The sequence below is a fragment of the Equus asinus genome, chromosome 3 (assembly GCF_041296235.1).
Source record: "Equus asinus isolate D_3611 breed Donkey chromosome 3, EquAss-T2T_v2, whole genome shotgun sequence".
NCBI classification, from domain to species: domain Eukaryota; kingdom Metazoa; phylum Chordata; class Mammalia; order Perissodactyla; family Equidae; genus Equus; species Equus asinus.
The window spans coordinates 129317542-129339754 of record NC_091792.1 but is presented as its reverse complement, the minus strand read 5'-3'; the positions used below and the strand labels follow the sequence as shown (position 1 = coordinate 129339754).

Here is a 22213-nt window from a genome sequence, read left to right as displayed (position 1 = left end):
GTGATGATGTCGAATTTTCAAACCTACAAGCTTCTGAAAGCTCAAAACCAAGAGGAAGACAGCAAATCTTCAAAATTTGCTTCATTTTCAGCATATGTAAAAAAAGTCTCTTTTCAGATGAATTTAGGTGTAGCCTCGTCAAGTAAAGAAGCTTGGCAGAGTTAGGCTAGCTGCTTTGTTTTTGTCAGCTCATTTCTTCACTTAACAAATATTGAAAGTTAATCATGAAGCTGGGCTCTTGTGAAATTTCTGATCCCTCAATCTCCCAGTATGCAGTAATTGAGTCAAAGAGGCCAAAGATACGAGGACCAGAACAGGGAGAAGGGGAAGGTAGATAAAAAAGGATACAAAAACCCAAACTTCTTTCTTTTCCTCCTCCTGTTTCCCTTTTGGCCTGGGTTGGCTTTGTTTCCCTCCAAGATGTCACATCATCAACGGGACAAAGATGATTGTTTCAATTAACAGCAACACAAACTCCCACAAATGCTATCTCATGGCCTTGATTGGGTATTCCAGTTTGTCTAGGAGTTCTGTGTTTTATGCCGCTGACAACCTTTGACCTTTTAGATTTGGCACCTGCAATTCTCAAACGCTCCTGATCTAATTGTAATAGTGCTTAAAACTGCGGCGACGTCTTCACGGTTGTGTTGTCAACTCTTCGCTTTCTCTCTCCTAAAAGATTCATGTGACTCCAGCATTAAAAGTTTTTAAAAGAACAGTTTTTTTTAAAAAAAATTTTTTTAAGAACACATTTCTAATCTACATTCCTGCTAAACTGAGTGAGCCATTAAAATGCCACTAGGAAAAAATTGCTTGATTTTTCATTCAAATCAGTAATGGCCTAGAAGTAAACACCTTGAGGACACTATCCTTCTAAGCCTCAAGAAAGGAGCCACATCCCCACACGCCTTGGGACACAACCCAAGAGTAAATGAACTTCTACCTAATTAAAAAATAAATCATTTACTTGAAAAATTCCACTTTATTTTAACTGATTTCTTAAATATCGGGTGACTGGTGATTCGTCAACTGTCATAATTCCTCATCAGTCCTATACTTTTATGCAGATTGGATTTTTAACTTTAAGCAACTAAACCTCCGCTCAGGGTTACCTTTGGAGGTAAATTACTACAGAAAGATACATCCCTCCCACCTTAACACTTAATAAGATGCCTGTCATGAATGTTCCCAATCTCACTTCAATAATCTGACTAAAAAGTCACCTGTGCCTCTGGACGGCCCAATGACGTGTTTTCAAGGGTGAAAAAAAAAATCTGTTTCGGGTATGGAAAAGGAAACATGAGGGGGCTGACTGTACATGATTTTCTGCTTTTCCAGAAGCTGACGCTTTTAAAATCCTTTTATAAACCCTTTCTTTCCCACGAAATATACCAGAGTCGGAAGGAGGGTGGTAGAATGTGGGAGCTAAGGGCTAAAGAAAGAAGAAAAAGGAAAAAAATTCCAAAATTGGGACCTAAACGTAAGATTAAGGCACAGTAGTGAGAAGGATTTCCAAAAGCCACCTTACCTTTGTTATGTATCTGGAGTCGCCCACTTCAGAAATTAACACCATTCACAGCCCGGTAGCAATTTACACAGCTAGGAAGGAACCCTACAACATCTTCTCGGCCTCCCTCTTTTTAATGTAAAACCAAAATAAGGAGTGTCCAGCTACTCCCCCACCGCGCCGCTTAAAGCAACAGATCGTTTGAGACTTAGCTCTCAGGCTCTGGGAATTCCAGTTTGTCAGAATTTCTTAACCTTGGAAACCTGCAGAGAGAAACTCTCAGCGAGGACAACTCCCCGAGCCCCCGGCTTCTCACTGTCCCGAACTGCGCATTCCAAAGTGGGAAGCTGGAGCGATAACCAGAAGGCAGCTCTCTGGGGCTAAATTCCTTGGCGGGAGCGAGAAGCTGAAAGCGCGGCGAGTCCGCGGGCGGCGCGGCGCCCGTCCCGCACGCGGGGGAGACTGGCGGCCCCGGGAGCCCAGCTGCGTCCGGCACTGCGCACGGGGAGCGCTCCGAGTCTCTCCGAACTCTTCCCCGGGCCCTCCTCCCTCCGCCCGCTGCCCTCCCCCAGCCGAGGCCATTCGCCTCACAGTAGCAAGGTTGTCTCTCGTCTACTCCCTTCCCTTAAACTCACCAAACCAGATTTTTACTCCCAACACCGGCAACTTCCCGTAAATCTGCACTGAAATTTTATCCAGCCCGCTGAGCCTCCGCTGGCTAAAGGCCAGCGCAACATTCCTGTTGTTTTAGGAGCGCAGATACCTTTGCTGAAGGTTAAAAAAAAAAAAAAAAAAAAAAAAAAAACTGCCTTGATGGCAGAGACTTGGGGACTTCACCAGTCAGACTTCTCTCCCCGCTCAAAAAGTCACGTCTATTTCAGACACCCAGAAAGGGCCCCAGAAGTGGCACCTGCTTCACCTGAAGACATCTGTCCGCATCAGACGTCTGGCCCCCTTTGGGCCGTTCAGAGAAACCAAGCAGAAGCATGTTTGAGGAATAAGGAACCTGCCGCTGAATCACGAGCCGATCAGTCCCACCCCACCCCCGGTCTTCTCCCTACTAAAGAAGTCGTTTAACCAGGTAGGATCAGAGCGAGCACCGCGCCGGGCCTGATGGAAAGGGGGACCTCCCAAAGTGTCCTTACCTGAGAGATGACGGCTCAGGCGAGCGCAAGAAGGAACGTCACGCGGACGAAGCCCTGACCTTTGCCGGGACCTTCGCAGCAGGGCCTGGGGCCTGGGCGCTGCTCTTTCAGAAGTGGCTCATTTTAATGCGCTCTGACCTAGAGTTACAGCTGGTTTCTAGAAAGGAAACAAAAAACACTGCGTTTAAAAACAGCTGCCGAGCCCTCCCTTAACCTTGCCTGCTCTCTGGGGAGTCGGCTCTAACCCCCCACCCCATCCCATCCCCAAGAAACCGGCAATCCGAGCCCCTCCCCTTCGCATTACCTGTTTACACAAGAGTTAAGGAGCCTCACGCATTTCAATAGAGCGCTAACCCGTTTGCAGGCGCGTAATCGGCCAGCAGAAATCGAATTCTGTGACTAAACAAACTAGAAGAGGAAGCAGGCACTACCAGGAACCTAAAACGGAGTTGTGATTTCGGGTTGCAGTGTCATTCAACTGAGAAAAAAAATGTGCTGTTTCTCATTGGGCTACTTTAGCGAAGAACTTGTCCAGAAATATTTTTGGCTGGTTAAATGAGTTAATACGAAGAGCTTAGAACCGTGCCTGGCACACAGCATCAGCGGCCATTGTTATTATTACTTGTATTTGTGCTATGGCTTTTTTCTGAAGTGCAGAGGGCGTGATCAGAGTTAGAAGGGGGCTCTAGACCCTGCACTGCCGCTCACTAGCTGTAAGCCCATGAGCAAATTTTTTAAACCTTTCTCAGCCTCAGTTTCTGGAAGATTCTGATGAGATTTTTGCAAACAGTTTACATTCATGGTGGACAGTCTTGAATATAATGGGAAATAAAGGTCCCGTAAAGGAATGTACAACTGATTTCCATCTCACTTAAAAGTTGCAAGATTGACAAGATACATGGAGATAAATTGGCCTGCACATTCCATGCAGTTCACTAATAGAAAGGAAACCCAGGACCCAGCCATCAGCCATGGGTGCGTGCTTCGTTCTGATTTGGACTAGGCACTGACCCTGGGAGAGTTACTTAACCTATTCAGTTAGAAGTTGATGCTGGAGAAATAGCAGTCATTGTCATTTGAAAAACAGTGTGAAATAGGGGGAAATAATTTTCTAACTCCTCATAAACGTTAGAAAATGATTACTGGAGGCTAAAATGTGATCAGTGTCGACACCTTTTTTCCTCCACATAACTTCCCTGTTAAAGAAATCATAATCCCGGGGCTGGCCCCGTGGCCGAGTGGTTAAGTTCGCGCGCTCCGCTGCAGGCGGCCCAGTGTTTCGTCGGTTCGAATCCTGGGCGCGGACATGGCACTGCTCGTCAGACCACGCTGAGGCAGCGTCCCACATGCCACAACTAGAGGAACCCACAACGAAGAATACACAACTATGTACCAGGGGGCTTTGGGGAGAAAAAGGAAAAAATAAAATCTTTAAAAAAAAAAAAAAGAAATCATAATCCCTTTATATTAATGGGGCCCTTTGAACTTTACCAAGCACTTTCACGCACCTCCTCTTATCTGAACCTGACAAATCAATTCTCCTTTATCCCCCTTTTGCAGATGAAGACAGTGAGGTCAATTAGTTCCTGGTTTCGCTGAGTGCTGAGGCCAGTACTAGTTCCCAATTCTAGTTAAATCTAAAAGCAGCATTTGCCACCTTTAGGAAAAATGACTCCTTAAAACCAGCAAAGAATTCTGAAACATTTTAGATGCCTTTGGTTTTTTTTATCTTCCCTATGGGGCAAGATTTAACCAAGATCAATTAAACATTTTCCGAGTTTCAGATTCATTCGTGGTCAGTACAAGTCAGGGTGAACTATAAACAGCAGGCAGTGGTAGTACTCCTTGGATCTGGTTCTCTCATTCTGTCTGAGGGTAGACACTGCCAGCCATGAATGGGGGCTCCGCAACCTTAAGACAACTTCAAAACTCCAGTTCCACATTCGCCTTAATTTTTCTTTTCTTTTCCACAAGCATCTGGATTGTGGCCTCAAGAGCCTCTTACTGTCAGGGACCCTCTGAGTTACAGAATTCAAGAGGGGCCATTCTCAGGCTCACAGATTTTTCCACCTCAGAACAGGTTTTTCCATAGGAAGCCCTGGGCCAAAGCCTGGGGAATAATGACCAGGAATAATAAAATGAGTTTGAAAGTATAGAGGTCAGTGATTCCACGTAAACTGGAGCTGGAGTCAGGGAAGATGGCCCTTGAGGAGGCATAGGTCCCTGGAAGTGAGTCTTTATGGCAACTCTGAGTCAATTCCTTTCTCTCGAATGTTGCCTGACACTTCTGCTGCTTCTTTCTCAGTTTTGCCCACCACCACCTAATTAAACAGGCATAATTTTTGTTCCTAACTACTTCACACTACCCCCGCCACCCCCCAGAATATGGCCAAACTAAAACATTTTTAAAGTGGCAGGCTATGGCAAAAGAAATGTGAACTTTCATTATTTCTTCTTTGTAGTTAACCTTGATGCCGGTTTATCATTATCATTATTATTATTATTATTATTTTATTCTCAGGCAAACCCCATTATCCTGGGGCATTTTTGTTTTGCAGAGCCCTGCTTTTTGCTTTCTGCTTCCTTCTTTCCCTTCTGCCTAAGAGGCAATGTGATGGAGTGAATGCAAACAGCACGGGGATTGATTTCCTACAGATTTGAGTTTGAATCTCAATTTTACTTCTTAGCTATGTGACGCTGGACAAATCGCTTAACTGCTCTGAGCTTCAGTTTCTTCACTTACAAAATAATAACACCTGCCTCTCTGGATTTCTAGAAGAATTAAATGAGAGGTGAAATCTCATCAGGATTCCTGGTACGTAGAAGATAATCAAGAAATGGTATTTCCTTTTGTACCTGGAAAAACTCACTCCACAGCTCACAAAGAATTGTCTTTTCCATATTTAAATCTTAGATCAAATAACACTATTCCAAGATACCCTCATTAACATAGGCAAGCCTCAGACTTTGGTAAAGAACCAAAGTCTAATAATAACCACTATCTACATAGCATTCCCAATGATACATTATCATTGATCATCACAACCATGTGAGGCAAGTATGGTCAAAGCACAAATCATTTGTATTGCCCCATTGCTCTGATTAGGAAATTGAGGCTCTCACAGAGTTATTCCAGGGCTGGCCTGGTGGCACAGCAGTTAAGTTTGCACGTTCCACTTCAGCGGCCAGGGGTTCGCTGGTTCGGATCCCAAGTGTGGACTTACACCCTGCTTGGCAAGCCATGCTGTAGCAGGCATCCCACATATAAAGTAGAGGAAGATGGGCACGGATGTTAGCTCGGGGCCAGTCTTCCTCAGCAAAAAGAGGAGGTTGGTGGCCGATGTTAGCTCAGGGCTAGTCTTCCTCAGGAAAAAAAAAAAAAGAGTTATTCTAAGCTACTGATAAGTAGCAAAGCCAGGTTTTGTACTGCTTTTCACTACTACTAGAACTGTGATTACTCTATTCATATACCCAGTTAGGGAGCAGAATCAAAGAGTTCTAGAAGATTGTTTTAGCTCTTAGTTGTGGGGAGAGGGCCAGGAGATTCCGGCCATAGTTTCTGGACACTTCTCATTTTGAAGACATGGAAACCCACAAAGAACCCTATCAAAGATCTGTGCCCTATAAGAGTGAGATGTGCTGACCCTACGGTGTACACTGCAAATTCTATGACAAGCAGAGGGGTAGCAAGGTAAAGAGCTTCGGGCTCGAAGTCAGCAGGGTCCAAGTTCGCATCCTGGCAGTCGTGGGGTGTTGGGCAGAGTTTGGGAACTCTCCAAACCTCAGCTTGGTGCTGATGGCAAAACTAACTGTAGGGTCTTCATGAGGATTAAATGAGATGATACATATAAAAGCACAGTGCTCAACATACTCTAAGCTTTCACTACATGTTAGTTATTCTTCTTAAAGACCAGAGACCACGTACTAATGTGAGACTTAAATGAGGCATATAATAAATAAAGGCAAAGAGCTTAGAACAATGCCTGGCACGTAATAATTGCTGTTTGTTTGTGATATTACTGTTTTATTATTTCCCTCTATAACAATTTTGGTGACAGTGGTGAGGTCATGATAAGCAACTGACTTTTGGGGGGGAGGGGAACTTCTGTTTATTCTTCTTTTTTTTGTGTGTGTGAGAAAGACTGTCTCTGAGGTAATATCTGTGGCAATCTTCCTCTGTTTTGTATGTGGGATGCTGCCACAGCATGGCTTGATGAGCAGTGTATAGGTCCATGCCTGGGATCCGAACCCGTGAACCCCAGGCCACCAAAGCAGAGTGCGCAAGCTTAACCACTACACCACCAACCCGACCCCTGTTATTTATTTCTTATGACAGCTGACCTTTTAGGTAGCACCTTATAGTAGATAAAGGATAATATCTTCCCAGTGGTTTTACTTTCTACCTATTTCCCCTAATTTTACCAGGAACAGAAAAATTATTGCAGGATAGAATAAAACCAGTAGCCTGAACCCAAGCTTTCTATTGAGGCAGGTGATATTTTTCCCAACAGAAATTATTCAGAAAATAAACCCTATTTTAATCTGGAACAAGCAACTCGACCCAGAGAGAGACCTCTCGTCCCCACAGTTTCCACAGCCCCTCCTTTCCTCATGTAGCTACCCACAGAAGCCTTTTCTAAAGAAATCTTTCATTTTTTAATTTTTATATTAAATCACCACTGGCTCTAATGTGTGCAAATTTAAGACATGTTATTTCTAGGCACTCTTTATCCAAAATCTTTAGCCCAGCAACTAACCCTAGGACGCAGTCATCAGCCCATAGGTCAAAGGATGTGGGAGGGCCATTCAGAACTCTGTTAGAAGAGCGTCTGGTCTGTGGTTTCCATGCCACACCGTAGGAGGGCCCCTAACTGAATTTTAAAAATGTACTGAGTTCACAGAAAAGGGAATTAAGTATAGCAGGGGTTCCCTCTGAACATTAATCTCGGCAGCCAAATCCTTCATTTTGAGAAAGGCCTTCAACACAAGGAGCCCCTTGACCTTCGTTCTTCCTGCACAAATAGCTTTGCCAAGGCCCGCCTGCTTAGACCCAAGGCTTTCCCCGCCTCCACCCGCCCGCTGAGATGGAAGGAGCACTCCTGTAAATTATAGGCCCTAAAAGGCCCACTCGAGACCAAGAAATGGTTTTGTTATGGCAACAAGTGCTGTTAATTCCTTTATATCCCTTTAAGACTTATTCCCCACCAGAGAAGATCTCCAGATTTCTTTTCATTTTATAATAGAAAACAGCCTCACATAAGAAGCTCAATCACTCAGCCATAACTTATCAGAAAAGCTTGTCAACATAAAATTACTAACATTTATTAAGTGCTTACTAGAGTATTTGCTAGATGCTGTCTTAAGCACTTTACATGTGTTAACTATTTAATCCTCACAACAACCCCATGACATAGACTGTTCTTATAGCCATTTTAGAGGTGAAGAGACAAATGCACAGAGCAGGTGACACTGCTGAGGTCCCACTAGAAAGTGGCAGGGTTGGGGTTTAGCCCAGGCAGGCCAGCTCCAGAGCCTATGATCCAACCACTACACTCTACAGCCTTACGGAAGGTTCTATATATGTCTATGATTATCTCAGATATGAGTGTGAGTATTTCAGTAGCGGTAGTGCCAGTCTAAAGACAGTGCCTGGCACATAGTAGGCACTCAGTAAGTGTTTGATGAATGAATGAGTGAATGTAGATATATATTTAAATGTTGTGATACCAGTCTGTAGAAGTGTGTGTCAAAGGAGGTAAGGTTTAGCTCATCTGGGATCTGAGGTTTAAGGTCACATTAGAGAATGAATATGTGTGTTTTCAAAAGTACAGATAATGTTTTAGTTTGACATACACTGTAGGGTATGAATATATGAGCATTTTAGAGGATAGAATTCATTGCAAGTGTGGCCAGATTTTTTTCTTTTTTTTTTGAGGAAGATTAGCCCTGAGCTAACATCTGCCACCAATCCTACTCTTTTTGCTGAGGAAGGCTGGCCCTGAAATAACACCCGTGCCTGTCTTCCTCTACTTTGTTTGTGAGACGCCTGCCACAGCATGGCTTGACAAGCAGTGCTTAGGTCCGCACCTGGGATCCAAACTGGCAAACCCCAGGCCACCGAAGTAGAACATGTGAACTTAACCGCTGCATCACCAGGCTGGCCCCAAGTGTGGCCAGATTTACTAACCATAAAACGCACATAAAGATAAGGTAAATTTGGGCCGGCTCAGTGGCGCAGCAGTTAAGTGCACATGTTCCACTTTGGTGGCCCGGGGTCTGCCAGTTTGGATCCCGGGTAAGGACAAGGCACCGCTCAGCAAGCCATGCTGTGGTAAGCATCCCACATATAAAGTAGAGGAGGATGGGCAAGGATGTGAGCTCAGGGCCAGTCTTCCTCAGCAGAAAAAGAGGAGGATTGGTAGCAGTTAGCTCAGGGCTAATCTTCCTCAAAAAAAAAAAGGTAAATATTCTCACTTTTGCTTCTATTGTCTCTCTGCTTGGAATATCCTTGTATACACCATTTATCCATCCATCACCAGTATAAACACTGTAGTTAAGAGCACAGTCTGGAGCTGGATACTTGAGTCTGAATCCTGTCTCTGCCACTTACTAATTGTGTGACTGTGGGGAAATAGCTTGACCATCTAGGCCCTTAGACTCCTCATCAGTACCCACATCATTAGGAGTGTCAGGAAAATTCCATGTGTTACTGTGAGTGGTGTGCTGGGAACAGCGCCAGACCCTTATAAGCCCGATGTAAGTATCTTCTGTTATAATTAATCATCCAATCATCCATCCATTGTTTCATTCAACGAATATTTATCAAGCATCTACTGTGTGTCAGGTTCTGTGCATCATGCCAAATATAGAAAAATAAATGAGGTATGGTCCCTCTCTTTGAGGAACTCATAATCTATGGCAACAGGTAAGCAACTAGCCAGTGGCCTTTTAGTGTGTAAGCCCAGGAAGTTAGTGGCAGCCCAACTTATGCTCAGGAAGTCGGTCTGGGGGAGATGGTGTGAGAACTGAGGGACCTGAAGGTTGCTTAGGAGTTAGCTGGGTAAAGAAGATAAGAAGTATATTTCAGGAGAGTAAAAATCACCAAGAAACAGAGATGGCAGATTTAGGGGTGTGAGGCAAGTTTTCTATAGCTGGAGGATTGGACGGCAATGGTGTAAGATGAAATTGAGAGATAGACAGGGGTCAGTTCATGAGGAGAATTATGTTTTATGCTAATGAGTTCAGAAGGGTTTCAAATAGGGAGTGCTGAGATCAGATTGGCGTATCTGTTAGAGTCTAGAGTAGGAGCAAAGGAGATGAAGAAGAGAAGACTCAGGATATATTTAGGAGGTAAGAGTCATGGGGCTTAGTGATTGATCAGATATTGGGAGTGAGATAGGAGACACGAGAAGATTTGGAGTAGAGATGGTCATTCATTTCATAAATGTTTATTGAACACCCACTATGTGCCAAGCACTGTTCTAGACCTTGAGAAAACAGCAGTGAACAAAACAGACACAAATCCTGTCTTCATGGAGCTCACATTGTGGGAGACAGACAAAAAAACAAAATAAATAAGTAAAATATACAGCAGATTTGGTGATGGTAAGTACTAAGAAGAAAAGTTAAGCAGGGAAGAAAAAATAAAGCTGGGGCAGGTTGCAATATTTCAAGGGTGGTCAGGGAAGATCTAAGAAGGTGACATCGAGAGGGACTGAAGATGATGAGAGACAGAGCAATTCAAACACTCAGAGGAAGTGTACTCCAGGCAGAGTAAGAGTGTTCTCGGCATATTCAAGAACAGCTAGAAGGTTGGTATAGCTGGAGGAGGGATGTTAGGAGAGAGTGATAGGAAATGAGTTAGAAAGATAATGAAGCCAGACTGCGTGCAGCCTTGTGGGCCACTGTGAAGCCTTTGGCTGTTGATCTCCTTGAATCTGAGGTGCCTGTGGGACACGTAGGCAGACAGGCCTAGTGAGAAGTTCATCAGGTGGTCCTGGCAGGCAGGAGAATGTCCCTAGACATAGTTTCAGTGTCTTGGCAACAAGTTGGTGGTGCTTGAAGCCATAAGATCACTGAGAGCATTGGGAGAGCAAGAAGAGAAGAGGAATGGAGACAGAGACTCTGTCCTGACAAAGGGAGAAGAGCCCATGAAGAAGGCTGAGAAGAAAGTGTTAGTCTAGGAAAGAAGGAGATTCAACAAGGCAGGCATGTTCGCAAAGTCAAGTGAGGCAAAGGGTTAAGTAAGATAAGGTAAAAACTACCATTTTAACAGCTAGGAAATAACTGGTGACCTTGACAAGGGTGTGGAGTAGTAAAGCTAAGCAGTGAACAGGTGGTGAAGGAGTGAAGATAGCAGGTGTAGACAACCCTCTCAAATATCCGGGCTTGAAATGAAGAACAGTGATGGGATAATAACCAGAGGATCAAAGGAAATCTTGCTTTTTGAGACCAGAAAGACCTTGAGATATCTATAAGCTGAAGAGAAAAGATAGTCAGATGGGACTGGGTGTCCTAGACACGGAGAACAATTCATTATTCAATTATTCACTTGTTCAACAAATACTTATTGAGTATCTACCAAGAGTCACCCACTGGAGATACACAGGGGAGTAGAAACAAGATCCATTCTCATGTTGGAAAGACAGACACACATAACTGCATATAATACAAAGTGAGGAGGGCAATAGAGATGGACGCAAAATGTCAGAAAGAACCCATTAATTCTGCCTGTGTGGGAGAGGGGCAAAGTGAGAGAGACTTCCTAGAGATGGTAACATTTGAAAAGTGAGAAAATGAAGGGTAGCAGAGCATTCTAATCAGGGGAATTCATGAACAACAACAAGACGGGGGGAGGGGCGGTGAAAACTTTAGCATCTGGTAAGACTGAAGCCTGGGGTGTGGTGGAGTGGCAGGATTTGCAGCTGGTAAGGTGCATTGGGCCAGATGGTTAAGGGACTTGAAAAAAGGTGGTCTTTATTCTTAAGAGTGACGAGATTTTGAGCAGGAAATTGATGTGATCATAGGTGTGTTTTAAGTGCAACGCAGGGCAGGGATTGAGGAGAGGAGAACTGAGAGCAGAGAGACAGTTATGAGGAAATTGCAGTGGTTCAGGTAAGAGATGAGAAGGTCCATAGGGCAGGGGTTATCTCATTCCACTCTCCTTCCAGTGTGCCTTCCTGTACTGAGGCTGGAAAGCTTAAAAACTACATTTTCCAGACTCCCTTGCAGTTAAAGTTCCAAATGTAATATGAGTTCTGACAAACCAATCCACTTGTGTAAGATTTGGAAGGTAAAAGTGAGGAAGAGACCAGGTTTCTGGCTGCTTCTGCTGTTTCTTCCAGCAAGTAAAGTCATCAACACATGGAGTGTTCCTGTGGCAGCATCCTAGGGGGCTGCTCTAGCTTTGTGGGTAGAGCACCGAGCACAAGGCACAGGGCACCCATTTTTTGCTGGTGTGTATCTAGCAAACATATCATGCCTCTGTTGCAAACAAGGGACTGGTAGGTTTCTGACCTCAGATTGCAAAGAAAGTGGTGTGTCCTTGAACTCAACAGTTCCAGTGGTGGTTTTCTGATTCCCCACCTCCCTGACTGTGGCTGACAGGCGAGTTCTGCAGTGTTATTATGGAAGTCATACCACAAAGTCCAGCCCAGCGCCTACTCTGCCAACAACTGTGTATGCACCTAATTGCACATATAAATCCCTTTCTGCTTAAAACAACTAGAGTGATTTCTATTTATCTCAATTGATCCCTTTCTGACATGTCAAATAAATAGAACTGAGAAAATCTGATGACCAACTGAATGTGGTAAGGAAGAAGGGAGTGAGTGGCAGTGAGAAAAAGAGAGGAGGCAACTACTTCCAAGGTTTCCAGCTTCCTGTGGCCATCAGTCAAAATAGGGATTTGTAGAGAGTGTTGGAGATTTGCAGGTAGTAGAGTGGGGCATCTCCCGAGTTGACTGGAATAGGTTCTCCACAGCATCCACCTATGGGGCAGCCAGTTGAAACTAGGTAATCAATTACTGACTTATAGGGGAGCAGGAGATTCAGTTCCAGAACCTAACTGGCATTTTTACTACAATGCATCACTGACCCGCACCTTCAAGTTCAATTCTTGAATGAAGAGTTATATTAAATAGCAATGGCAGAGTTAGTGAAACTCAAACACTCTTGTCTGTCCTTAGTGGCATTTTCCCTCTCATGTCTTGCTATTCAGAAAGCTGTCTTCCTGGCAGTGTCTCCTTTCCTAGCTTCAGTAAGACTAGTGCATTTTTTCTTTTTAGAATGGTAAGTACCAGCATCTTTCTTTCGGGGCCTAAGTGAAATAGTATTGCTTAAATAAAATCACAACCTCAACCTATTACCTTGACAATGACAGCCAGTCCGTGGGCTGGCTAGTGACCCATATGACTCCTTCACTCAAAAATGTTAAGTGGGGACGGCCCCATGGCCGAGTGGTTAAGTTCACACGCTCCACTTCAGCGGCCCAGGGTTTCACCAGTTCAGATCCTGGGCACAGACCTAGCACTGCTCAGCAGGCCATGCTGAGGTGGCATCCCACATAGCACAAGAAGGACCTACAACTAGAATATACAACTATGCACTGGGGGGCTTTGGGGAGAAGAAGAAGAAGAAGAAGAAAGGAGGACTGGTAACAGATGTTAGCTCAGGGCCAATATTTAAAAAAAAAAGTTAAGTGTTTCATTGTGGATTTTCCAAAAACTTGGACAAGTAGTAAGATTTTCTTTTTCTTAATTCTTCCGTATTTTTTTAGCAGCTGATTGTGTTTATTGTCAGCACAGTCACCGTGTCTCTAAGGCTGCAGGCAGTGGAAGGGTAAATGGGCCTCAGTTCAGATCCTTTAGCTCTCTGGACAGATAACAGCCTGACCCTGCAAACCTGAGATGGGAATGTGCATTTTCTGTTTTTTCAATAAAATTCAGGGATTTACATAGGGATTGTCACTAAATGTGTGCCTAAGTGAATACCTTTCTTAATGGACATGAAGATTGGCAGCAGGAGGCAGAAGTAGAAGCGTTTGCAATCTGTTATAAATATTAGCACTCATTTTTTTTAAACAAAAAAGGACCCTTGGTAAGACTTCGAGATGCATTTGAATATGCCTTTATTCTAGCATCGGTGACATTTGGTTATAGTTAATGAAATACAAATGTTTCGGCTCAATGAGATTATGAGCCCCCTCCTGGGGATGCAGAAGCTGTCTCGTTGAGCTGCATTTTCCCAGCTCCAAGTAGAGCCCCACATGGTAGGCCTCCACTGTGGACTGGTTGATGAGCGCTTGAAAGAAGTTTCTAAACTGAGGGTCAAGGGACAGTGCTTTACTACTCGCTCTGCTTCAGTTTCCTCAGCTTTGAAATTAGTTTCCAGGTCATAAGTTCTATTACTTCTTCGAAGGGCTTCTTACCTGTAAAAGTTTTTTGACCTCTAATGGAAGAAGATGAAGAGTCTTCTTTCCTAAAATGTTTGAAGTATAGCTATTTAGTGAATTCAGTTTGGTTGTGCCTATGGCCGAGGGATGGATTAATGACCCCAGAGGTTCTTTTTGGACTCTTGTGATCATGGGATCCTGTTAATTCTCCTCTCCCTTGAGATCAGGATCACTGGGTGTGGAGCCTCCTTCCAGAAACAATTTTGGCTACTGAGTTGTTTCTATTTCCCTATTGTTTACCACCAGGATATTTCCCCTTTCCACGGGGATTTTCTGAAAAGGTCACACAGCCACTTCAGAAACTTATCCTCCTGTTGAATGATAATGATAGCCTCTTTCTCTGATTGGCAACCAGAAGCGACTACTGTCCAATCTAGGCAGAGAGAGAGGCCAGTCCACTTAGTTGGCCAAGGCCAGAGGGAAAGTCCAACCTCCTGTGATGACATGGAGACGGTGGCAAAATGTCTTCCACGGAAGTGACAGTTAGGCAAAGTTCCACTGAGGCCTCACTGGAGCAGCACGCAGAGAGGGAAGCACCTTCTATGACCAGCTCTGGCCTTATAGGGAGGGAGTTCCAAACTACTTCAGAGCATCCCACCAACACTGCCTTTCTCATCTGCTTCCAAGATGCATACACGAGATACTCTAGTGCCCTTTGAGATCAAGGACAATCCTGCTATATGCAAAGGGAATAGCTCTGGGTAGGTCCGTGAGTATAAACCAACCTGGTCATCCATCAGTCAAACACTTTCTGAGTCCCTGCCATGTGCCGACCCTGCACTAGGTGTGGGGCTCAGGAGGGTGCATGGAATCACAGCCTGTAAATGGATGGTCTGTGCACAACTGATTATTATAAACGCATTAGCGCCCTGCTTTGCCGGGGAGTGCAGAAGAGGGAACAGTGGATTCACGCCCCTGTAAGTGCTGCCGATTAGTCCACTGGGTGTGCTGGAAGGGCAATTGTCTGTGAGTCTCTTTGCCTTCCCATCTCACAACCTGTCCTGCTTATGTGTCACTTGTTCATTTGACCCTGGCACTCTGCTGCCCCGATCCCTCAGTGACTCCCAGCCCCTATCAGATAAAGGTCCAACCCCTTGGCAAGGCATACAATTTGACTTCTACTTTCTTTTTCAGTTTTGTCTCCTACCACTTCATTAACAGTCCATATTTCATGATGCTTCTTGCATATCTCAGTGCTTTTGGTCCCCTGTGGCAGATGCTATGGGGCCTTGGTCACTTCGGGCCACATTTACTCGTCCACACTAAAGATTGCTGCAAACATCTGCATCTTTCTTTCTGTGACTTTTCTTTCACTGTGAGAGCATCCTGGACAGAGCAAGCTGGAGGTGTCCCTGGAAGCAACTGCCCTCACCCCAGATTCTTCGTCCTTCTGTTAGGATAACTCTGGGACATGCTTTAACTACACCAACTCCCAGAGCTGCCCAAAGGGATTCAGCTTCAATTGCCACAATGGCAACTGTCTTGATAACACAACCTTCCATTCTTGTTGCCTTCCCCATTCCCCTACCACTGTTTCCTGGGATCCTCTCCCAGGTTGAATATTGCATTCAAATCCTTGTCGCTGGACCTACTTCTGGAGGGATCCAAACCAAACAGCCTCCTCTCTCTCCCCCACCTCGGCCCTTATGCCACTCGTCCTCAGTCGGTTGAGCTGCTCATTCTTGAAGCTCTGCTGGACACTCACCTTGTCTGCAATGCCATTTCCCGCAATAACACTCCACCATCCACAGTGTGAGGGCCTCCTTCCCCTGAGATCCCAGGCCCTTTACACAGACCTCTCTTATGGTGTGCATCACGTGGCATTGTCATTATGTGTGGGTGTTTTTGACTTTGCCTGCTAGGAACTCTGATTTACTCATCCCTATCAACTCAGGCCTCAGCAGAATGCCTTATCCAGAGTAGATGATCAATAAATATATGATGAATGAATATATGACCCTTCTGCCATGGATTCCTGGCTATAATCCTTGTGGACACAGCAAGAAGTTGGAAGCTATGTTCCTGACCCCACACTTCTGAGCCAAAGGGAATTCTTACCATGCCTTGAGAGGAGGTTAGGAAACCTCTCCCTGCCCTTCCCACAGGACTGACTCTGATTGTGATCTTATTGCAAAGAAGGGGCTCCCTTTCAATGCAGGGCAAGTCTCCAAACAGACTTGCCCAGGCCATTATGAATCCATGGACTAAATTCCAAGGGTGTGAAAAAGCAGTGACTGAGGCCCAAGGGCTGGTGGAATGGCCACATGAAAATTGCTGCAGATAAGCCTGAGGCAGCTCACAGATGCCATCAGTCCTTGAGAAAGCTGCTATCTTTATAGTTTTTATCACAGGGCAAAAACCAGCTCTGCAGTAAGCTGAGGGCAGAACAAATAGCCCCAAAGGAGACGTAATCCTGGAGAGGAATCCAAAGCTGTTGGTTGAGCAGGCAGCTGGTTTTTGGGGAAGGCTGGTTTCAGCTGCCTTTCTGTGCTTTGCCTGTGGCATTATTTTAAAATCTCACTGCCAAGGAAGACCTGATCCCCTCTGGAGAACCGGGACGAACAGGGATGGGAGCGAAGGCGCAGGCCAATGCCCTGCAATGTTAGACTTCAAACAAACAAACAGAAACACAGATTCCAGAGCCACGAGAAGGAAAGTTGGTCCTCCCTGCGGAACAGAGATGGAAATGAACTAAACAGCCTGCAGTGTAAGAAGCAGGGGTTGGCACGGGAAAATGAACCCATGTTCCACCATGTTGTTAGTGGAAATCGGGAAAGAACCAAGGAGGATTTGAAAACCGACAGTAGAAGCACTAAGTAGGCACGGAAGGAAGGGACATTAGCATTTCTTAAGGGCTACCATGTGCCAGGCAGGCAGCACTTATTTATTTCTCGTATCAGCCCTTTAAGCTATTCTTTTTTTTTTAAAGATTTTATTTTTTCCTTTTTCTCCCCAAAGCCCCCCGGTACATAGCTGTATATTCTTCGTTGTGGGTCCTTCTAGTTGTGGCATGTGGGACGCTGCCTCAGCGTGGTTTGATGAGCAGTGTCATGTCCGCGCCCAGGATTCAAACCAACGAAACACTGGGCCGCCTGCAGCGGAGCGCGCGAACCTAACCACTCGGCCACGGGGCCAGCCCCGAGCTATTCTTATAGCCATTCTATAGATGGAAAAATAGAAGCCCAGAGAGGTCAAATGACTTGCCCAAGGTGTCCTTGCTGGTAAGGAATGAAACTGAGGCTAAATGACAAGAAGAGTTTGAAAATAATTCATTCCCAGGTCAAAAAACAAGATGCCCATTGCTATTTGATTTAGGTCACGAGCCCAAAATAGTCAGGAATCACATCATAACTCAAAACTCTGTGCATATATTTTTTTCTCCTCTCTGCATTTGCAAATTCACTGTCTTTTGGTGCATTGTGAGGCGGCCATTACGACTGTGGGAGAAAGAAGGGGAAAGGATCTTTTAGAGGATCAAGTTTAAAGAGACCTAACTTTTGGAAAACCTCCAAATTTGGGTTTAGCAGTGGTGCTTGGCTTAAAAAAAGAGAGAAAGGAAGAAAGAAAGAAGGAAGGGAGGGAGGAAGGTTGCAAGCCTAGGATTTAAATTTTCACACTTCCTAATAGTGGTTATGACCATAGGGAAACACTGAAATACCACGAGATTGGCAAGTACTGCCCTACTTTCAATTCAGCCCAAAGCAGGAAGGCTTAGGTATGTCACGAGAATGCCTCCTGTTACCGCCCTAAGACCAGAACAAAAACACTGGGAGGAGACTCCCATCTCTTGACTGCGTGATTTCCAAAGAAGCCTTGCTAATCTTGTGACTGTGATGTCTCCGATGTCACAATTGTGTAACCCACTGATGTTTAAAATGATCCTCAGTTCCATAACACAGGATTATGAAGATAATGTACAGTAGTTTTAGTAAAAGGGTAGAGGAGAGAGAACTCTCGTTGAAGAGCAAAGAGAAGAAGAAAGAAACCTGAACTGGAATCCTGGACATGCGGGTTCGTGTTCTGGCTCCTTCACTAGTTTGGACTTACAGCAGTGACTTTCCTCTGCTTTCATGAAGGAGCCGTGCTGGATGACATGAAAGAGAACTTCCAGCTCCTAAGATCCAAGGGAATATTCGGAGCTGTCAAAGAGTCAGGCACTTGAACGTAATTTGGAGCTGTTTGGCTATAAGATGAGTCAGAAACCAATCCAAGGACTATTCTGATTGCTCTTCATTTCAAATTCCCTAATTTGGGTTCTACTAAATGAAAGAGAAAGAGAGAGAGGGAGAGAAAAATTATCAAGGGGTAAACAGAAAAAAAGGAAAACATCAAATAAAATTTATTTTAAAAACAACCAATATCTTTTAAACAAGTTAAATAACAAAACTAGGCACTTTTAGTGTACTAAAAGAGTTCTTTTGGGTGGCAATGTCATACTGTGGAAAGAACACAGACAGGTTTTGACTCCAGAAGACTTATAGTTGAACCACAGCTTTATTACTAATGGCATAAACAATCCCCAGTAAATCTCTTCATCTCTTTGAGCTTCAATTTCCTTGTGTAGAAAAGGAGAATAATTATAACAACAGAAGTAATAGCTACCATTTATGGGGTTCTTTATGTCCCAGTCACTGAGCTAGGCTCTGTGTATCATTTCTCCAAATCCACCCACAACTGTGTGAGTTAGGTTGTACTATCTCCATTTTACCCTTAAGGACATCGAGACTAACCAAATTTAAGAATAGAGCTGGGATTCAAAGCCAACTTGAGGGGCCGGCCTGGTGGCCGAGTGGTTAAGTTCCTACGCTCCAATTCGGCTGCCCAGGGTTTCGCAGGTTTGGATCCTGGGTGCGGACATAGCACCGCTCATCAGGCCATGCTGAGGCGGCGTCTCACATAGTACAACCAGAGGGACCTACAACTAGAATATACAACTATGTACTGGGGGGCTTTGGAGAGAAGGAAAAAAAAAGATTGGGAAAAGATGTTAGCTCAGAACCAATCTTTCAAAAAGAAAGCCAACTTGGTAAAACTCTGAATCTTATTCTTTTATCTACCCTCCTATACTTCCCCAAAGGACAGTAATACAGATCAAATAAGGTACTCTTTTAAAAGATACTTTGTGAGTGGCAATATACAAGTGTTCCATACAATATTCATTATTAATACAACAATAACGGTATTAAGGCAGTAGAAACAACAATAATGGTGAATTTTTCAATGTTGTAATCAAAGTAAGCATCCAAATAGAAATATGGATAATCCTATTTGAATGTCTGATGAAACAGGGACTGGATGATGACGTGAGGCTCATCGACCCTGGGAGCCCTCATCAGTTTTCGTTGTTGAATGTCGAAGTTTCTGGGCTCAGAAACAGAGTTCACATGAGCAGAAATGTCGATATCTGAGAAACAGTGCAGAGAACATACAGAACACAGTGAAACCTCTTTGTGCTGTACCGTTTTATCACCGAAAGTGCCATCTGGCCAAACATACTAGAAAATAACCAGAGATTGCCAGCTGGCAAATTTAACCTTTTAAAAAAAGCCGAAGTCTCAATAATTGATCAGTGCAGTAATTCTGGATTTAGTCAGAATAAGAGAGGTGGCAACTGTCCCCAGGAGCCGCCAAGGCCCACCAAGAAGCGCTCTGGCCTTTTAGAATCAGACTATCTTAACCTGAAATTGAAACCTGGTGCAGAGGGACGGCGCGCAGCTCCTTTAAAAGAGGATGTGGGAAACCAGATGACTCAGGCAGGTGGCACAGTTGACCTACGACTCCCAGACCCACACTGAGGTATCAGTGACTGTCTGAGGAACCCTCCTCCCAACCTGCTAATTACTTCAATTCCTTCAGCTCCCTTAAAAAACCCAGGCACTCTTCACACCTGTTGGAGACAGATACAGAAGGTAAGACAAGAAACGGACCTGAGAACTCATGTGGGCAAACATTCTCACTTCATAGGTGAGAAAACAAAGGCCCAGAGTGGTAAAACCTGAAGACCCCAAAGCTCATCAGAGGCGCAGGTGGAACATGAATCTCCTGCTTTCCATACAGCGTCTCCTAGCTATGCTGCTGCCTCATCCCGTCCGTCGCCCCTCAGTGCTTCCACACTGATTTTTATTTTGACACATATGTACCTGCATATCACTCATAGATGCACTAAGATCTTTGGAGGATTATGATCCCAGAGTATTATTCATAGCAAGTAGATAGTACTTTCTATGTGCACAACTCTAAGCACTTTATACATGTGAACTCATGAATCCTTACAACAACCACAGGAGGTAGATACTATTATTATCCCTATATTATAGAGACACAGAGAGGTTAAGTGTTTTGCCTGAGGTCACACAGCTAGTCAGCGGTAGAGCCAGGATTTAAACCCAGGCCAGTTAGCTCTAGTGTTCATGTTCTCATCTCATAGAAAGATGTATAGAATTGATTACTGGTTGCCTCTGGAGAGGACAAATGGGGGGCTATGGGGTCTGGAATGCAAAGACTGTCTTTTTCCTGTAAACTCTCACACTGTTTACATTTTTGCCTTATGCATATGTTACTTATTCAATAAACAAAACGAAAAAATAACTATTGTGGGTGTCTTTTAAAAGTAGTTCTAAAATGGTTAGTGGTGATGGTTGTACAACATAGTGGACGTACCTAATGCTGCTGAATTGCACATTTAAAAATGGTTAAAATGGTAAATTTTGTTTTATGTATATTTTACTACCAAAAATAAAGTTCTAAAAGCCCTTTTGGCAATGACAGAGAATACTGGAGCAATGTTTTCCAAGACTTCAAGCAGCATATTTAGGTCTGGAGCCTAACTATCTCCATATAATTCAGTGAGCATTTATTGTGCACCTACTGTATATAAGGCTCTGTGCAAGGCATTGCAGGGTATATAAAAATGATAAAGCCATAGTCTTTGCTCTCAAAGAATAAATGGGAGGCAGCTTGGGTGATGAAAACAAAAAGTCGAGAGGAAGAGCTGCTTTTTGGTGAACGATGATGTCTAAGGTGCCAAAGGGGCATTTTTTTCAAAGATTTTTGTGAGCTTCAGATGAGATACTCGGTGACATGCATCAAGCACAGTAGCTGGCATATGGTAGGAGTTTAATCAATGTCAGCTATCCTTATCATCATCATCATCATTATATGACTCTTCTGAGGCTTACTTTCCTCTTTTGTAAAATCAGAGGCTTGGGTTAGATGACTTACAGATCCTATAACCAGGAAGGGGAGTGGTCTTCTCTCTGTTTTGTCGATGCGGGAGGCAAGTCATGCTAGAATGACTGTTCTCACAGAATGAGAAAACAGAAGGTTTGATGGGAATGGATGAGCTCCATTTTGAAGTGACAGGTCCGTTTGAGCTCTTCTGTGCCCCACACCACATAGTGGGCTCTGCCGCGGGGCTCACATCAGCCCTGCTGGAGATGCCTTGTTCTGACTCTCACAGGCTCGTCGTGAGAGCCGACGGTTAAATTTTCACACACTTGGTGAGCCATTTGTTAAACGTGGCCACTATGAAAATTAGATAATATAAATTTACAATTAAATAAATTACATTTAAAATGGAGTAACAAATACTCAAAACTTATCATTTCTAATTATTTCATTATATTTTTTATATTTTACTATTATCTATGCTTTGAAGTTTATTTACATGAATTGCATTTGAGTAGTGGAAAGAGCATAGACTAGTGTGCTATGGCACGTCTCTCCCAAACTCTTCGTTCAATGATGTCAGATTGGTAGCTTGAAATCAGCCAACGTAAGAGTATTTACACTACAGAAATCGGCGAATGCTACAAATCAGCCTTCAGCCTCCCCCAAAGCAGGTTGTTAAACATTTACCAGCACACCACTGGTTCAAACCAGCATGTGCAATCTGGGTCTCTTGGAAGGACCCTCCTATTGCTCTTAAAGAAGAGTGCTTAATTATCATCCCATCGCATGTAAATCGGGGGCCCTCGAAGAAACAGGCTGTTAGACATGGCTCGCTTATCCTCTCTTCCCTTAACCAAAAGAAAATAACTAATTCTGAGTGCATGGCCCACAGCCAAGGACCTCTCGTGTTCGATTCTGCATCCCGTTTGCAAGAGCTAA

At 44.1% G+C, this 22213-nt stretch overlaps 1 protein-coding gene across 6 annotated transcripts in view; it reads right to left on the bottom strand.

Annotated features, from left to right (window-relative positions):
• The window catches only part of RBM47 (RNA binding motif protein 47), a 147637-nt gene extending 144547 nt beyond the window's left edge, over positions 1-3090 (bottom strand). For 2 of the 6 annotated variants that reach the window (XM_014857186.3, XM_070505977.1), the window contains exons 1-2: positions 2957-3090; positions 2653-2809 (exon numbers count right to left, since the gene is read on the bottom strand). The gene's annotated coding sequence lies outside the window, so the exon portion shown is untranslated. The other 4 variants (XM_014857190.3, XM_044767724.2, XM_070505975.1 and 1 more) reach the window with 3 other exon arrangements.
• Between the last annotated feature and the right edge of the window lie 19123 nt (positions 3091-22213).